Genomic DNA, 20,634 nt, shown 5'->3' with positions numbered 1-20,634 from the left:
TCATCTTGTTTGTAAAGGGTCACATCTAAATAGTTAACTTGATCGACTGAGATGTCATGTGTGAATTTCAAAAATTCAGTTGTTGAATGCAGGTAAGTTACAAATTCTTCTACACAATGCCTTGGTCCTGTCCAAAAAATACAAATGTCGTCCAGGAACCGGGTGTAATGAATCCAATATTTAGAAAATTCACTGTGTAATACATATTTATTCTCCCGTACTGACAAGATGATGTCCGCATAGGTAGGAGCACAATTAGCTCCCATAGAGACACCCGATGTGTGTTGGAAATATTCCCCACAGAAATATACGTAGTTGTTACTGAGGACCAACTCTAATAAATGCATAACCAATACTACATCATTACTGGTAACACCTTTACATTCCCAAAGGGCCTCTTCCATCCAGGCCAACCCGATTGCATGTGGGATTACTGAAAAAAGGTCTACCACATCAATGGTTACGAACAGTAGGTTAGGCCTGTGAAGTTCACTGGTGATCCCCCGCAGGAATTCCCAGGAGTCCTTAAGTAAATGTTGTTGCTTACCCCATAGCTGCTTTAACTTCCAGTCCAAAAATTTGGAAAGGTTATGGGTTTTGGACCCCTGGGCAGCCACAATTGGTCTAAGAGGAGGGTCTCTTGCATTTTTGTGAATTTTAGGCACCCAAAAATTGTGGGTACTTTGGGGTGTGGATTACTCAGGAAAGTATAAAGATCAAATTCAATAACTTCCTGATCCAAAAGATCCTGAATGGCCAGGTCAATTTTTTTGTATGACATATGGACCTCATTTAGGGAAGCAATAGTGTATTTTGCCGTATCATATAGTAAATTGTGCATTTTAGCCTCATACATCAGTTGCTCCATAATGACTGTACCGCCCCCTTTATCAGGTTCCATAACCCTAATAGAGGGATCAACACTGAGTTCAGTCAGAAGGGTACTCTCAGCCTGATTGAGATTGGAATTACATTTAAACTTCCCTACTCTACTTCGTATCATGTGTACAATCCTATTTTCCAAATTGCTAATTTGCGGATGTAAAGGAGGATTGTAGGTACTGGACTTTTTTAGCATTAAACCTGGGCCCATAATGGTAGATCCAAACAAGTGCTGAAGGTTAAGCTTGCGTATAAAAAGTTTAACATCAAGTATGGTGTTGACAATATTACTACACTTGCTAGGCACAAACTTAAAACCCTTTGTGAACAAAGAAAACCATGTGTCAGTAATAACTGCATCACTGTAATTGTAAATGTGATACCCATTCAACGTATGTTTAGAATAGTTTCCGATGGCAGTAACCTCAATGGTCCTATTTTCTACCATTCCTGTTTTTGATCCCTTCTCCACCCCCTGTTTTTGGCCCCCCCCACCTGCCGAGGGGAACGAGGTCCCGAATAATGTTGTTGCACCTGCTGATTGTGAAATTGTTGACGAAGGCGTTCTGATCTCCTGGGTAAAAAATCAGGGTCAAAATAGGCCTCGTCGTCAAGGTGATGTTGTGGTGGAGGAGAAGAATACTCATGTACAGGGGACTGTAAAACATGTGTGTTTAAAGTATCCCTAGGGACCTGCTGAAATGGAATACCACCTCTGAAATTAGGTGGGTTGGGATACTGCCTACCCTCCTGGTATTCCTTTATGTCCCTATTAAGTTTCCTGTATTTTTGGTTCAACACTGTATTACATTGTTGATCTATTTGTTTCCTTAAATCATAATATTTTTGTTTTTCAGAATCAATAGTAAACATTAAATCAGAAGTAACAGTTTCATTCAATTTGAAAATATCCTGTTGCAAGGTTTTAATTTCAATGTCATTTCTTTTAATTATAGCTCTAACAATGCCAAATCCACACTCATCAAAGATTTTAACCAATTCGGAGTGAAAATCACTCCCACTAATAACATTATTCGGGTATTTATGTACCCGCAAACCCTTAGGTACAATCTGCTTTTTAAGACATTCATTTAAGTAAAGATTGTCTAATTCTAAGGTCTTGTACCTGTATAACTTTTGCTCAAATGTCCGCATATTGTCAGCAAAAGAAAAACTAGCATTGGAGTTGCTTTCGTTGTTTTCTATAAACTGGAAGACAGGTTTATGTTTCACCCAGTCGGAGAAGGTAGAACCTGGGTTTAACCCAGAATCATGCTCATTGTGTCCAGAACCAGTAGGAACGCTTTCAGTAGTCTCCCGAAAAACTGCGGGAGTTTTCAAAAAATTAGAGAGTTCCGTATCTTCTGGGACGTCCGAATTACGTCGCATGCCTTTGGAACTGCCTTGTGTAGAAGAACCCATAGTTCTTAAGTTGAGAAATTTTAAAAGTTCACGTTGTTCAGCCAAAACCGACTGTAGTCCTTGTCCCAATGGTGTAAGTAACTGAACCAGTAAGGTGAGTTGACCCGTGAGTTGGCGTGTGTCAGCTGAGGTTAACTGAACACCCTCCTCCACACAAGCGCTGGAAGCGCCAGAAGCGGTAGACCCCAAGCCTGCCTCCATAACAAACAAATAATGAGAGAAAAATCTGTAAAGTAACCAACACTCCAACAAAGGCATCAAGCAGGCAAGAAGTATCCACAGGAGAATGGAACCAACGTCACTATAAGGCACTCAATGCTGCAATGAAAAACCTCGAGAAGGCAAACTGCACAATAAGAACTTGATTTTATTAACGCCACAGCACATCCACGTTTTCGTCGCCAATGCAACTTCCTCAGATACAAATCTAATGAGCATACTCGCATTTTATATACAATGGTTAATAGAATAATTGAATAAGTACCCATATGATATAAAAACATTCTTAAAGCTGTAACTACATTTACATTTGCATAAAATGAAAGCATATAAAATGATATAAACATAACCTTTCAACTAACAAACAAAAAAATGTTAAATAAAAAATAAAAAATAAATTTTGTTAAAAATAGACAATCTAATTTGCCATCATAAAATTTTTGGATACCATAAAGTTATTTTAAAAACCAGTATAAACCACAATAGTACTGGATAACTTCCCATCATAAAATTGCATTGAATTAAAGGTCAGTCTGTGCACACTACACCTAAAAGCCTAAAAGTTTGCAGCGTGAACTAAAAGGCTGCTTTAAAGGCATGGCAGTGACAGGGTGATACTTTGACGGACGTGCCTAGGTGGCCCTGAACTTGACATTTGTTGGGGGCCCCCAAAATGCTAACACTGGCCCTGTCCAAAAAGTAAGGCAGAAAACTGATAATGTGATCCAGACACAAAACCTTAAGAGACACCTAAAGTCTGGATGAAAAGGAATGTGATGATAAGCGTCTTTTCTGTCTATTGTTACCAGGAAACTTGAAAGAGGAAGATGAGGTAACAGATTATGAAGTGACATCATTTTTAATTTGGGCACTGTCACAAACAATTTTAAGAAAGAAAGATTCAGAACTGGGCTCCAAGGATTTTCTTTCCATTTTTTGGAACTAAGATCCTTGAATAAAACCTCATCCCCACCTGTGAGGGAGGAACTGGTTGCATCACTCCTTGGGACAGCATGTGAAGAAGAACAGGAGGAAACAAAAAGAGACTGATGTGCAGGATGAGGAATGACCCCATGGAGAGGAGGAATGTCTTCCCACTGCCATCTGTAACCCTGCTGAATGATTTTCAGATGCCATTTGTCTGAAACAATCTGTTGCCAAAGAGTAAAAATGGAGATCTAGACTTTCTAGAAGAGAAGAGGGGCCAGGGTGGGGGGTGGGGTGTCACAAGGTCTCTTGAATAGTCATTCAGACGTACTGGGCTGTCCTTGGATTTGGGATGTTTGAGACTGCCTTTTGCAACTCCCTTGTCACTTCTTCTTAAAAGTCACTTTATCTGAATTATTTTGAGACTGTTTATTCTGTTTTTTGCCAAAACTGGGTCAGGAGAAAGAAAATCCTTTGGACAATTTGGGATAGGAGAGATGAAAATATCGATTTCCTTGATCAGCTTAACCCTTTCCTCACACTTTTTGATCACCCCTGTAGCAGAGGGGCCAAACACTACATTTCTATCTAAGCGAGAACTGGAAAATCGCTTTATTAAATCACTTGGGAGGTTCTGAAAATGCAGCCAAACAAACCTCATTACCAGAGGACATAGCCCTAGAAGCAGTATCAGCAGAATCATATACACACTGCAATGAGTAGTGATCTGTGCAATAGAAACTAAGATATTCACAAAAAGAAACTGTAGATAAAACATTCCTCATACTTTTACAATATGTCAGAACAATGTTTAACATATAAGCCTGACAATTTAAAATTCTGAAAATCAAAGTTGCAGAAGTATACATTTTTTCCCCATACCTGTCAACAAATTTTCCCATTCTTATTAGAAAGAGTAGGGTTAGAATTAATTAAGTACTTAGCAGCAGAGGAGTTAACTAAGGCTAAAGCTGCTGGGTCAGGTTTGGCAATAGTGTGCAAACACTTAAAAGACTGACAAACTTTTTACACCTTATCTGCCTTTTTATGGACAGCTGGCTGACTGGCAAGAAAATTGCAGGCAGTAAGATATGCATTCTCTAAAGCAGACAGGACAGGCAGGAAAAATGGGTGTAGATTTTGGAAAAACCTTCTTTAACAACTCACAGTATTTTCTGATGGACTGAGGAAACTCATTGTTCTCACATTGAAAACACTTGGACCTTCTAGTAGTAGTTTCAAAGAAAGAGGAAGAATCAGGAACAGAGTGCTCCTCTGAGTCTGAATCAGAAATTTGAAGACAAAACCCTGAATATGACCCTGCATCTTCCTGAATATTTTCAGACTCTTGAATCTCTTCAGAAAAAGAGGCATCCTTCTTTATTTTACTGAAACTACTTTACAAGAAGGATAAATAGCCTAAATTAGACCTTGAGCCAGTCACAATAAACTACTCCTATCCAAAGAAATTTGAAGAAGAGTACCGTAGATACATGTTTGGTTTTCTGTTTCTTTTTCAATGGAAAAAATTGTATCAGCCTTGTTACTAACATCAAACTCTACATCTCCAGGGATGGGCACAGCTTTCTGACATAACAGGGAAACCTTCCCTGTTCCCTCTCCCAGGACCAAGAGTGGTTCTCCCTTGCCCAGTGAGGGGACTCCACAGCTGCAGAGGACATGGTTAACTCCTGGCCCACAATGACTGCAGGTGTTACACTGGAGAGATCTGGGGTAAAAGATGAGTCATCTGAGGTACAACAGATGACCACAGTAGAGTCACCCACCTCTGGCTGAGGCAAATTGCTAACCTCCTGTGCTGGCAAAGGCTGTTTGCTTAACTTTTTCTTTTTGCAGCTGGAAGAAGGACTTTGACTGTGGGACCAGTAATCTGTTCCATGGTCAAGCCAAAAATGGTACCTCTTTCTTGGGGAAGACAAGCAGCAGATTTCAGTAAAACTACTAATCCAAAGAAGTTAATTTTTTGACAGAAAAACAAAACAAAAAAAAAGAGCACTTTTAAACAGTACTGCAGCCTCCACCATGGAAAATTAAGCACAATTTCTCCACAAAAAAATATGTTATTTAGTTTACACTACTTTAAAACTGACGGGGAAAAAGAGTGCTTAAAAGTACTTTACATTCTCGAGACAGTCCAGTAAAAGAAACACTACTGGCTTTAAAATAACCTTTCTGAAGAGAAAATATAATAAAACATCACTAAATATAAGAAAGTGGAAGTTTTTTTTTTTTTTTTTTTTCAAAAGAGGACTTATCTGCCCAGCAAAGGAAATAACCATCAATCCTCAAAAACCTCAGAGGAGCATACTCTTTGGTAACAGTTTGGACCCAAACTTGTATTTTAGTCAGCTTATCCTGAGCTGCTTGACAGTTTGGTTGTGTGGAAGGTGCCCTGAAGCTTTGGAAGCTGGCCGGCTGTTATATCCTTGGCAGGATATAACACATACCTGCATAGCTACAGCTACTGCAGCAGTGATTTAGATGAAAAAACATTTGTCTCTGCATGTGCAAACTTGTGCACAACTTCCTTTGTACAGCTGTTGCTTTGATCTTCAAAGTACACTCCCTTGTTCCTCACTGGCACTGAAGCAAGTCTGCACCATACTTCTGTGTCCCATCCCTTCTGTAAATATGCTGAAGGTGAGAGAGGGATTTCATAATGCGTCCCTCCATCCATCCTCAACCCCTTCTTCCCATTTTACACATGGAGTCGTGGTGTCACTTCCACCGTGACAATCATCTCGAGCCATGTTTTACACTGCCAGGTGGCTAGCCCTGCCCCAGCAGTTCATTCATACCACTCATTCACTTACACACTCACACCTATGGCCAATTTAGTGTCCAGTCCACCTACTGCATGTCTTTGGAATATGGGAGGAAACCATAATGCTTATTTTTATCTTTATCTATCTATCTATCTATCTATCTATCTATCTATCTATCTATCTATCTATCTATCTCTCAATCTGTCTATTTATCTGTCTATCTATCTATCTATCTGTCTATCTATCTATCTGTATGTCTATATATCAAATATGTATGTCTGCTTCTCTATTTTCAGTTAATGGCTGTGAAGTGGGATGGTCTGAGGACAGTTTTCAATTGTATTCCAGGTTAAAGACTCAAAAACATTTACAAGCATTTCTTTATGCATTATATATGAAGTTAGCCTATATGAGACAGGAATATTTGTTGTGATTTAATATAACTGTGACACTAGGCACATTGTAATATGAGATATAATTTTAATTTTCTGTTTTTGCTATATTCTGGTGGTCTCTGGTATAATGATATCTGATTAGTGCTTATGAAGCCAGTGCATATATCTGCCCCTCATGTGAAATATGTTTTATCTGCTACCAGTGAGAATTTGATTAACATGGCTACTTCGGCATTGCAGGTGTGTACAAATGAGGAGTGTAATTGAGAAGGGTGTCCATAAAATGGAAAGTATTTACTTTCCTTAGTTTTGCAGCACACATATTTAGAGCATCTTTGCTTTTCACATGCATCCTTACCATTAACCTCTTCTTAAGTACTCTAAAACCATTGACATTCTGTGCTAAGTATACATAATGCTTTATAAATATTGTTCATTGGGGATATAAAAAACAATATCTCAAAATCAGGAATTCTAACATCTTATAGCTCATATTGTCTTCCGCTCATGCTCAGACTTGAATATGAGTTTGGGCAAGTCACCACTATACCTTATCCAAATACATTATTTGAGTTAGAGGGAGGTAAGTGCTGCGGCCATGGAGATGGAATGGTGGGGGATTTATGTGTAGGGAGCAGGAGGAGAGTTTGGGGGTTAAGAAGTGGAAGGAAAGTTTTAGAGTTAGGGCGGGGGAAAGGAGTAGAAGGATTAGGGAGTGAGAACGGAGTTATTGGGGGTAGGGTGAGGAAAGGGTATATAAGGTTTAGGGAGCAGGAAAAGAGTTTTAGATTTAGGGAGTGGATAAGGAGTTTCAGGGTTAGGGAGTGATTAGAAAATTTAGGATTACAGAGAGGGAAGGGAGCTTTAAGTTTAGGGAGTAAGAACTGGGGTTGGGAACCGGGTAGAAGTTTTAAGGATAGAGTTAGGGGTCCAAGACTATAGAGTGTTATAGGTTAGGTGTTGGGAGGGATAAATAGTTATGGGAGCTCAGGATAGTGGGAGTTGCATTTTTTAAGCAAGTGGAAGTAAACAAGTATGTCATTAGTTTCTGACAAATGTAAAGCCATATGTATATATATATATATATATATATATATATATATATATATATATATATATATATATAAAGCATGTAAGATAAATTTCACTTTAGTTGATTTCTTCTAACAGTCTAGATTTTATTTGGCAAATTACAACCCTCTGCACTTCACAGAACAGAATTCAAGCATTTAAAAAAGTAAACCTGTAAAAGCCCAATTCCAACTATTAATAATTAGCAAGTAACACACTCAAAAAGCATAGAACAGAAGCTCACATCATGTGTGCACATCAGCTTGAAAAAGAAATTCTCATTAATAACCTGCATACTTTTTTGAAAAAATACTTTTTATTCAATTTTGTTTCCATCAACAAAGCAAGAAGTAATAAACAAGAAATGAAAATGATATACAGCAATGTAAGATGAGATGCACAGAATATTGTTCTTACTAATCATACTAATAAAAATGCATCTGCCCTTATCCATTGAGACTAAAATAAATAACTTGAACACTTAAAATCATTAAGTTAGTGCAGCCTAAGATCATTTGCTAAAACTGTGCACATATGGCCATGAATTGTGCATTATTCCTTACTCTCTTTTAGCTGATTGTCATGAGACTCATGAGATACACACTACCAACCACTTGCATTAGTAACTTAAAATATGAGTGCACATCGGTAAAATTACATGCAGACCACGGCCTGATTCTATACATGTGCATATAATGAGCCAATTTTATTTACTTAGCCTGTTCTTTCTCAGTAAATAACCTCACCTCAGTCTGTGCAGTTCTGATAGTGTTCATTCAAAAATGTCATATTTTTACCAGAATCTTCTTTCACTGCTCTGCTCTTGCTGCACAGCACTATACTGAACAAATATGTGATTTATCTGTTCTTCTAAATAACATCCCGTAACCTGAAATAGATAAACCAATTAAAGTGTAACATATGACCACTGCTATCTAAAAACGCAGAGCACACTTAGCTATTTGATTGCAGCACTGTACAATCCAGCACAATATTTATTTGAATGCCTCAGAATTGTTTGAGTACTAAAGGAATTTAGGCAGTAGAAATTCAAGTGTTTGGAAAATTGTTTAACTTAAGGCACTTGTGACCAGTATGTACATTTGAAAATATCTGCAGTGCTCTGCATGGATATCGTAAACATATTAATTAATACCATTTGTTAATTGGGTAGGCCCAGAGGGCACACATTCCCTTTTCAGATTGACCTAGGACCAATGGCTGGTTAAGTAACACAAGGGAGATAAATGAGTGTTAACAGAATAAAAACCTGTACCACAGGAACTATAGCTCACAGCTCTAACCTTCTGCAGCTACTGCCAGACATTTTGTGAGAGTAGGCTATAAGCCATTAGTCTTCTTCACTCTGAATATAAGCCTTTTTTCATATTTGTTGAAATTTGGCATCATTTTGTAACCAAAGATAACATCAGTTTCAGTTCACTTTTTTATTTCCTTCCTGTATGCATAGCATGCTTTAACTGAGTTACTTCAGCTACTATATAAGTAAAGATTAGTTTTCAGAAAACATCACCTGCAGATTTAATTTCCTATTACAGTGGAATTTCTCCTTTATTTAACCACTGCTTAGACTGCTGGCTCTAAACCTAAGTTAGCAACCATTGTTCCTTTTAAACATTACTTTTTAAGAGAACATTTACTAGGCTTGGAAGGTGGCATGAGCCGCGAATCTGCCCTAAGCAACTTGGCTTTTCTGACAAAACGAAACGGTTACCCAATGGGTAGGGCACTTGCAAAATGTGGAAGGAAACACGAAACAGAGTACAAATCCAACAGCTTCTTTAATCCGGCTCCACACACTAAGCGCTTTCACCATACAAATTGCATCTTCAGAGTGAGTAGTAACCACAAAACAACTCAGTAAATACACATGTCCATTAATCAAGCAAGCATAAATTACTACAGTCACACTTTTCTTAAAGCAAAACACACTTCATACATCGTATTCAACCTAAATATAGCCCTGTCCCCTAAAAAAATAAATTTAATGTCTATGATATAAAAGCTTTTACTAAAAATTAAAAATGATTGTTTGTTATAAAATATTTGTTGTGAAAAATGAACATAGATTGCATATTTAAATTTTAGCAGCTCTTAATCTTAATACTGGTCCTAAAGATATATGTTCATTTAGACCAGGTGATGTTGTTGCATCTAAAATCACTTGCCACTTATACTCTAAGAATTCAACTTCCAATTTGGCATCACCAGCTTTGTCATTTTGAACAACCCTATCTATCACAAAAAATAAAATTTTCTTGAAATTTATGCACTCAGTACTGTGCATATATAAGGCATTATGGAGGACTTTAATTCTTATTGCTCTTAGGTGCTTGACTATCCATTTCCTCAACCTACGTGTGGTCTTTCCTACATAAAAACTAGTGCAGGAAGTACATGTAGCTAGGTAAACCACTTTGGAGGTGTTACAATTGCACCTACCTGGACATTTAATGCTCCTGTTGTAAATCAAGGCACTAACATAGGGTCCATCATTAATGAATCTACAGGACTTAAAAGTTACACATTTATTCATCCTAAAAAAGATGTTGTTTCAAGGCCTCTGCCCCACCAAATATTCTTTTAGATTTCTTCCCCTTGAAAATACAATCCTAGGATACACAACCACATTACTTTTAAGTTCGCTATCAAAACTTGCATTCCATATTGTCCTAATAGTATCCACTATATCATTTGTTTGACTATTATATTCAAAATCAAAACCCTGGAATCAAAGTTGTTCATATGACTTCTATTTTCTGATTCAATACTTCTCCCTTTTAATATGGGTGGAAAATTAGTCTTCCTTTTACCAATTACTTCATTGTGCATTTTAATCAACATTTTTAAGGGGTATCCCCTATCTAGGAACATCCCTATCAATGTGTGTAACTCTTGTTTACAAACGTCTTTGTCACTGATGAGATGTGACAACCTTACCATTTCCCCCTTACAATACCCCTACTTTGATGTGGGGGATGGCAACTATTGAAATGGAGCAATCAGTTACTATAAGTCTCTTTTCTATACATATTGCTCTGTAACCCTTGTGCAGTTTTGCCAATTTGGTCTTACTCCATTGGGAAGATGAATCTGTATTTCATTCACCATACAGAGATAAGATTGTTCTTTACAATCAATTTTTGGATGACGTTCTGGTACTTTGAAGAGGCAACAGTGTTGAAGCTGCAAATTTCTTAAATTCACAAGTAAATGGGATAGCCAAATGAAAGAATTTCTTGATATTAAGTAGTGTGACTTTGAGCAAGTCACTTAACCAGACACCACTCCTGGGCTGAGTCTGAAAAAGGTCCATGGAGTTCAGTACTCTACCCCGGAAAACAAATACAAATAAGCAAGTAAATAAAAAAAATCATGGAATGAAAAACTGAAATTAAACTTATGGGACCAGATTAAAACAAGACTAAAATATCAGAGGGAGGTTTACATTATAAAAGGGATACTAGTTAGGGATGAAGTATGCTGAGTAGGATTCAAAGACATGCCTGATGTACTCATATACAGTAAAAATATTTTTGGCAAAAGTGGTAGAATAATGGGGGCTTTTGTTGAGCCACCCTGTGAACTGTGGGCATGAGATAATTTAATACATAGGGATCTTTATTTTACTTTATGGCCTTAACATCAGAACCCACACCACCCCTATAGACATCTGCATACCAAAATCCTATTGACACCAGATGGTGTGGAGAATTATTTACTAAAAAAACATCAGCGTCATCAGCGTAGTAAGACCAAATGCTAACTACATGAGACCCACCCAACTCACTTTTTTAGGACTGTTAGGGTTTGCTAAGCATTATCCCTACTGCTCCAAATTAACCAAAATGCTAACACAATAGAAAAGGTATAGGCAAATCCCATTTTGGCATTTTCTCTTTTATGTTAGTTAGGAGGTGGCAGGTCCCACTGTTTAGGTAAAAAGTTTGCAGCTTAACATATTAGATAAAAAAAAAAAAAAAAAAAAAAAAAAACGTTTCCTGCCTTTCCTGGAACTAATGTAGTCCAGATACAGATTTGCTGTATCCAGGACTTTTTGTAAGCTTCTGAGCAGTGCTCTTCAATTTTTCCCTTAGATCTGCTAGTTCTCTGCTCTCCTGCACTTTTACTTGCTGATTAGTCTAGCACTTTATCAGACTTCTTGTAGCAATTATTGTAGCATACAAAAGTGCTATGAGCACTGAATGTTTTACAAGGAAACAGCTCCAGTACTTATTATTAATGCCCACCCCTCCAGGCATGTCTAAAGGTCAGTTCCCTGTGCTTTCTTTTATTAGCCTGGTGAGCTTGGGCATCCTGAGGCAATGTAGCAACTGCCTCATGTACACTGACAACCCTCTCTTCTTACCTCCCAACACTCAGACTTGTGAGAGATGCACTTATATATCCAAACTGGAAGCCATGCACTCTGCAGCCAAGACCGGAATAGCTGGTCAAGAGGAGAAGGTCAACACTTGCACCACACCACATGGAACACATAGCCCTCCAGAACACACACCAGCACTGCCTTCACATAAAAACACAAACCACACACCCACCTTTACAGAGGCTCTCAATAAAAATCTACACAAACAGCAGAGACCTCCAAGGCAAAAACACACTTGACTATCACTACACAACACTAATCATGAGACACATAACTCTCCTAAACAGTGTGCCACTCAACAGAAGCCCCTAAGACAAAAACAGCATGCCCAACACACTAGCCATAGGTGACTTGATAGTGAGGCACACTGATGTCCCATTCACTAGGTTGAATAAGGAGAAAGTAACAGTCAGCTGCCTGTCAGGTGCCAGGATCTGCAACATAACACATGCACTCAGGTCTCTCAACAACAAATACAAATATGACTCTGTCATTGTACATGTGGGTGTGAATGACCTGAGACGTACCTCCCTGGACTACATGAAAAGAGACATGGAGGAGTTCACAGATTATGTAGCCCAGACGGGTATGACCATAGCCCTGAGCAGCCACCTACCATCACCCAGAATGATACCACAGTACAAGCAGAAAATGATTGATTTCAACAATTGGCTAAATTTCTGGTGTCATTCTAAGGGGATCCAGTATCTGTCTGCCTGGGATGACATGATTGACAGACCTAGATGCTTTGCCAGAGATGACCTGCTTCTGTCACCCCTGGGCTTCCAGATACTGGCCAAGGCTCTTGCCACCCCTATAGTGCCTTTTTTAAGCGGTGGTCCTAAGACCAAATTACCACAGTAACAGTTACAAACAAATGCAATCTGAGGATCATGCTGCTCAATGCCAGAAGTCTAAATCTCAAAATGTACTCACTCGAAGCACTCCGTAAAATGGAGAATATCAACATTTATGCTGCAACACAGACCTGGTTCAAGGCAGCAGATAACACCCCTCCACTACCAGGCTATAACTCATTCCATACCTTTTGGTCCCAGAACTTGGACTGAAGCTCCAAAAGCGGTGGTGTTTCCATATTCATAAAGGATGCCCACACCTCCAGACTGGTAGCCCAACATGACACATCAGAGATACTTCAGGTGCAGCTAACATTGGGAAAGACAGAGATTCAGGTCGTAGCCTGCTATAGGTCCCCAACCATGACCCAAGACTCACACTTCACATTCCTAAGCACCCTGGAGAATATTAGGGTCTAACCTAACACTCTCATACTGGGCGACATCAACTACCCCTCCATTAACTGGGAAAACTACTCATAAACCAATACACTTGCCCAACATTTCCTGGAATTCATTAATTCCAATGCCCTGGACCAGCTCATTCTTACCCCCACTAGAGGCAGCAACATACTAACATGGGTGACTGTTGTTCTGTACCAATGGTCAACTCCTCCCTGGTTAGATCCGACCACAAACTAATCACCTTGGAAATCCAAATACACCCCCCCCCCCCCGCAAAGGTAGCAACCATGAAAAACTTCTCCAAAGCTAACTTTAGGGTTGCTAAAAATAGAGGTGGCTAACTTCACAGCACCCATGCAATTGGAGAACAGCTGCACGACCGCCAAATCCTACACTAATACCCTGTATGAACATGTACACAAATGCATGGATCTTACCATACCCAATAGAACCAAGACTCTCACCTCCAAAAAAAGGAAGCCAGTCTAGTGGTCCCCTGCCATAAACAACCTCTACAACAGAAGGAGGAAACTGATGAGAAATAAGGTGAAGTCCCAAGAATGAAAAAACTCCCTTATCAGCCTCAACAAAAAGTTGAGATCCCTCATCAAATCCTCTAAAGCCAGCTATGAAAACAGAATTGCAGCAGATAGTAAAGACAACCACAAGGCCTTCTATAGTTATGTAAAAAATCTCCACGGCAATACCCAGATTTGCTCAGAGCAGTTGCACAATGACACCTCCTATAATGTGCCACTGTGCCAACAGTTATTGCCAATATACTGACCAACAGATTCAGTGCCAACTTTACACCTCTCTCCCCCTCCAAAGGACCAATCATAATACCAGTAGATTGCCAGGCACCCAGTATTACTGCTGCACATGTCATAACAACACTGTCCAAGGCCAAGAATACAGCTTCTATGGGACCTGACAATATCCCTGGCTGTGTTCTACATGAACTACAGAGTGAACTGGCACCTCAACTGAGTGCCCTGTTCAATCACAGCCTCACCTCAGGCTGTGTCCCTACTGAATGGTTCGCTGCTACAGTCATCCCTCTCCACAAAGGAGGAGTGACTACAGTCCCTGGGAACTATCGCCCCATTAGCCCGACAAGTCTGATATGCAAAGCTATGGAACGCATCATGGACCTAATAAACAAAGATTTAGGGAACTTCCAAACTATGGATCCCACACAGTTTGATTTTGTGAAGGGTAGATCATGCCTGCTCAACCTGGTTGACTTCTTTGAGTCAGTCACCAGAGCTGCAGATGAAGGCAAGGTGGTTCATACAACCTACCTTGATCTGGCCAAGCCATTTGATACCATTCCCCACTCAGGAATCATAGAAAAACTCACTAAGCTAGGCATCAACCCCTATATCACTAGATAGGTTGCAAACTGGCTCACAGATAGAACCCACAGTGTGAAAGTAGCTAACTCCAAGTCAGACTGTCAACCAGTCACGAGTGGAGTCCCACAGGGTTCAGTCCTGGGTCCTCTCCTGTTTGGTATCTACATTTCTGAAGTCCAGGCCAACACAAAGGGACTCTGGCTGACAAAGTTCACAGACGATTGCAAGCTGGGAGCCATAATTAACTCCCCAAGTGATGTTGACATCCTACAGAAAGGCTTCAATGAGACTAATGATTGGTGTCAGAACCATGACCTCAAGCTCAATGCCAAAAAATGTGTCATCATCCCCTTTGGGAAAACCCCAGTTCCCATGAATTACCACATTGATGGTAGTCCACTGAACACATAAGAGATCTGGGAACAAAGGTTGACAGCAATCTCTCTTTTGACCGCCACATTGCCACTGTGGTCAGGAAGTCCTTCTATGTAGCACATCTCATTACTAAGGGTTTTGCATCCATGAAAAGAGGTCATTGTCTCTCTCTACTCTTCCCTCATTAGGCCAATCATCGAGTACAATATTCCATTTGGTATGTACCTCACTAGACAGCTGCAACTGAAGAGGCTGCAAAAATACCTCACAAAGAGGATCTTGGGCCTTAAACACTTGTCCTGTATGGACAGACTCAAAAAACTCCAACTATTCTATGTCTCATATCACCTACTTAGAGGCGATCTCTGCTTGACTTACCAAGCCATGTCTGACCCAGCTCTTTTAGAAATGCTACATCTAAAGAAATCCCAATCCCTCCGCACTATATGCTCCAGAGATCTCAACCTCATTACCACAATCAACAGAACAAGCTGGAGGGACAGGTTCATAACCCAGAGCCTGCCCATGCTATGGAATAGACTTCCCATACATGTCAAGCGGAGCACCTCACTGGCCCTCTTCAAAAGAAATCTTAATGAGTGGATAGGAAATAGAAAATTCACCCCGAGGATCACTCCAGTGTCTCTACTTGACAGAGGCACTGGGAACTAAGGTCGGGTGGCACGATGCCAGGGTAATCCCCTGAGCTAGGCTTGTAAAGCCTCCAGGGCCATTAGCCTAGTACACACCTATGAACCTATAATTGCTGGCGACATCAAACACTTGTACTGCCTATCATCACATGATCCAGTTTTCTAAAGGTTGCAGGTACCTTGGTGCAGTATCCATGAATTATAACATATGCAGCAGGGACACAACTGTACCACCTTACAGATACTGTTTTGGATTTTGGAAATTTCAAAACACAACTTGGTTCAGACAATATTCACTTACACTGTTTATTATAATATTCATTAATACAGAAGTAGAAGGGGAGGTTTATATATGCATGCATGCATATATGTATTGCGTCAGGTCTACTTCAGAAGACTGAAAAACCAAAAGAATGAACACAGGTGTTCAGTATTTTGAATTTTCAGTCATTTGGTATTCAGTCTTTTGGTTTGTCAGTCTTCTTAAGTAGATGTATATGTATATATATATATATATATATATATATATATATATATATATATATATAGATAGATAGATAGATAGATAATGTTGAATAGCAAATAATGCTTTCAGAAATAGAACTAGAAAATAAAGATGGTCATTTCTACCTCCTCCAAAAGACCTGTCAGCAGAGATGTACCCCATTGTTCAGTCTTTGCCAGCTCCTACTTGGCATTTACTTCTTGGAGGTGAAAGCTAATATTAAGGGTTGTGACTGACCGAGTTTGCAGATGATTGCACATTTGGTGTCATTATAATCTCCCCAGAAGACACCAAAATTCCCCCAAGCAATAGCTGGTTTCAGAATCATAGATTAAAACTAAATACCAAGAAATGTATAATTATATACTTTGACAAGTATAACTCCCCCTAAAAAATAAACACACTGAAAACTGATTCTGTAATCAGGGATCTGGAAACCAATGTTGACCAAAACACTGTCCTGTGATAACCATGTATCCAGTATTGTAAGTAAGTCCTTTTTCGTCACACAGCTTATAGCTAAATGTATAGCATCCAGGTCCAGAGATGTAATCATTCTACTGTTCTCAGCACTTATTAGGCCGATCATTGAGTATGGTACCCCTTTCAGTTTGTACTTGTCTAAACCCTTGTCACAACTGGAATGAGCACAAGGCTTCCACACTAAGAAATCAAGGGCCTAAATCATAAAAACTATGGGGACCATCTCAGTGCCATTTCAATCTTCTCAGTATCGTACAGACTACTGACAGGTGACATTTGCTTCTCGTATAGAGCCTCAATAGACCCTTTTCTGTTGACCAATTATGCATTTGCAAGTCTATTGGAAGTATATACACCCACTCAAGGAATCTCAATCTATTCAGCAACATAAATAGGACATGTTGGTAGGATAGGTATGTGTTGTTCTCCATTTCGATTCTCAGCTTCGGTGCCATCTGTGCAGAGTCTGCATGCCCTCCCTGTGGTTGCGTGGGTTTCCTCCAAGTGCTGCAGTTTCCTCCCACACCCCAAAGACATGCTCTAGGTGAATTGGCCCTAGGTGTGAGTGTGCGCGTGTATGTGCCTTCTGTGGAAGGTTGGGCACCAGGCTGGCAACTCGACACCGTAAAACTCCACTGCCAATCGTTCTGCACACCGTTGTTCCACTGTGGCGACCCCTAACTGGGATAAGCCGAAAGGAGATGATGGTAGGATAGGTATGTGTTGTAGAGAATTCCACTTCCTTGGAATGGTCTTCATTCTACATAAAGAAAGTACTTCTGTAACTTTATTGAAGCAAAGTTTGTATGAACTGATAAGTAACCACAGCTTCATCCCTGGTTTAGCTAGCTGCCCTAATGGATAGGATTGAAATGTAAATGACCCAGCTTATCCTTGATCCTATTTCTGGGTTATTTGTACAGAAAATACAAGGGCTAAAAACTACAATAAGAATGTAAGGCTAGACTTTTAACTATGAAACTATATTTACTTAAATGCCTTGAAGACAAAATTTTAAAAGACATCTCATGTAGCAGTCCTGGTTACAGTACCATAGAAAGGTTTTAAGATTTTCTGATGATATTTTGTGCATTTGTCATTTCTTTGTGTCTATTTACTTAATTAAAAAACATAGCAAAATGTCTAGGCTGTTTCCAATTTGATCCTAATCATATGAAGCAGTGATTCACTTGTATGAAAACTGTCCTTGGTGTAATCTGTACGTTATGGAAAGAGTGTTATTTTTGTTCACCTGATACAACTCTTTCATTCTTAGTTTGTATAACCATTCATGCAAATACAACATAAATGAATATCTGAGCAATTAGTCATATAAGTATGGTCTAATCTCTTTCTAAATCAAATTAATCTAACAACTGAAATGCAGTGTACATTTCAGAACTGCTACACTGTTTTATCAGAGTATTGGAAGGAAGAATGAAGCCATTTACTGTAAAACACTAATCTGAATGCAAAGCCCAAGGACTAGTAGAGATCCCATTGCAAAGCTGTTTTTAGCTTGGAACCAGATGACTTTGGATGATGCTTTCTGTAGCTCAGTCCCATACTGTTATTGGTAATGCTTCTGTAATACGTAGCAGCAAAAAAGTAGGCACTTTAAAATTAGGGAAAATGCAGAAGGTATCTAAATAATTTGTGGATGACATCTTACCAGTCACATGAAATAACACTGAAAATGTTTCTTCATATTTAAGAAAAGATTTATTTGCACATTTAGTATTACACTTTGATTTTAGGTCTTTTAATGGGTAAGGCATAAAAATTAAAAAAAACAGCATGTCCAAATTATGCACATGTTTAATGAGTTTTTTATTGACACTGTACTTTGATTTTATAGTTTAGCAAGGTCATATGTTTATAGTCATTAAGGTGTTTCATATGTAAAGAATGGTTCAATAAAGGTTCCTGTTTATATTTTACAGTTAGCAAAACCAGTTCTGGAGTTGTTGCATTTTTTAGATGTACCAAAGTGACCTTCCTAAGTACCAGGAAGGAGTGTAAGCAGGGCTCAGATATCAGAAGTTGCCAAGTAAAATCAATATCCAGTGACTGAATTCTAATCACATTTCTCCATCTCAGATATTGTTGCTCAATTTTATTTATTTGTGTGTTTATTTTACTAATTGGTGGAGTAAGCTGGTCAGAATACCAATTTTTAGCTATTAGCTGTGCCAAGGACATAAGACACTGGAAAAAACACACAAGTTTTAAAATGTAAGTCAAGTGGGAGATGCTGTTTAAGAAGACATTAGGCAGAGATATTTTTAGGAAACAGAATAAGTAAAATGTGAATGTACCTATCCGATACACAAATGCACTAAAAATATGACAATATGCCTGGTGGAGTGTGTTTTGTTTTATTGTTTGTACTTTACACAAATTGCTGTAGAAGAGTTTTCTTATTTTGTATCTGATACAAATACTGTTTGAAAGAATACATATATTCCAAATGTTAAAGAGATACTTTAGTACAGAACATACATATTTTTTCTCAGTGCTTCCATTTTAATGGCCTCTAAAACAGGAAGAGTGAACCATACCTAGGTTCAGACCTTAAAAGAGACAGAGATTCCAGAACAGGTGATTTAGTTGCTTCTGTATATATGCATATAAAGTTTTGTACTCACCACCACCTTTCTGTGCATTACAATACTTTGCTGGAGTAGTCATTATTAGCAGGCATGTTATATTACTTCTCTAATCATAGCTGTAATCAATTTTTGAACAGCATTCACATTTGGAGTTGCATATTGTGTAATTAAAGGCTTTTCCTTTATGTGTATTTTAATAACCAATATTTATTCCATGGTAAGCACATTTACTTGGACATTGTTCTGTAATACACTGCATCTTGTTTATATGGTATCTGTACTGTGCTTGTATTTATTTAATATATTTTATTTAACATTTATTAAGCAAGTTGGTCTACTGTTGTAATGACCCCTTTCAGACTCAATTCATTTCAAAAACTCAGAATCTACATATATGCATATAAACATATGAATTTACAGAGTAACTGACTTAAATTTTGCAAAGTAGCTATTTACTAACAACTATGACATGTTGTTGTTGTTGTCTTTCAGCTTTGCCCGGTTAGGGGTCGCAACAGCGGAACTCCGGTCCGCTAATGATTGGCAGTAGATTTTCACGAATGCAGAGGTGCCAGCTCGATGTTCAGCGAAGGCACTCCCATTTATGCATGTCTTTTGAAGATGACTACCCAACTGCGGGGAGGACATGCAGACTCCACACAGAAGCAATCCCCGCACTCCAGACGAGAATCGATTGGGAGAACCTCCTGCTGTGAGGCAACAACACTACCGCTGCACCACCGCGGATGACATAACATGCAGAAAAACAAAATGATAAAGCCTTTTGGAAGTCTGGGGGTTGTAAGCAGGAAGAGTGAAATGACTTAGGGAAGTCAAATAGATATGCCAGTTTAAGTCCTTTTTCTGTTTCATAAGTATAAGATCACTTGCAGCATCAATCTCCATTGATCAGCAGCAGAAGCACCCTTGCCCACCAGACTTAGAGATCATTTTTGTATAAAGTCTGAGAGTACACCTGCCTTCTCACCTTCAGAACTGTACTTCTCACATGTCTGTATATAGTAAAGTCTTTTTGTTTTGAGAAATATTATATATCTTATATTTTTTTTTATAAATGTGCCTGTTCTGTTTTCTTCCTTGCTGTCCAGGCCTCAGTCAGTTTTCTGTTACTGTACCTTAGTTATTATCATATTGTTACATGGAATGTGGCAGATCATGTACTCCCAAATTACTGAGTCCCACTTCACAGATACAAATTGAATGAATTAGAACAGTAGCAAATTTGACATCTGCACATAACCATAAGTTGCTTTTT

The sequence above is a fragment of the Protopterus annectens genome, chromosome 1.part1 (genome assembly GCF_019279795.1).
Source record: "Protopterus annectens isolate FY-2018-M chromosome 1.part1, PAN1.0, whole genome shotgun sequence".
NCBI classification, from domain to species: Eukaryota; Metazoa; Chordata; order Ceratodontiformes; family Protopteridae; genus Protopterus; species Protopterus annectens.
The sequence above is the reverse complement of the archived record's forward strand: the minus strand, read 5'-3'. Positions refer to the sequence as shown.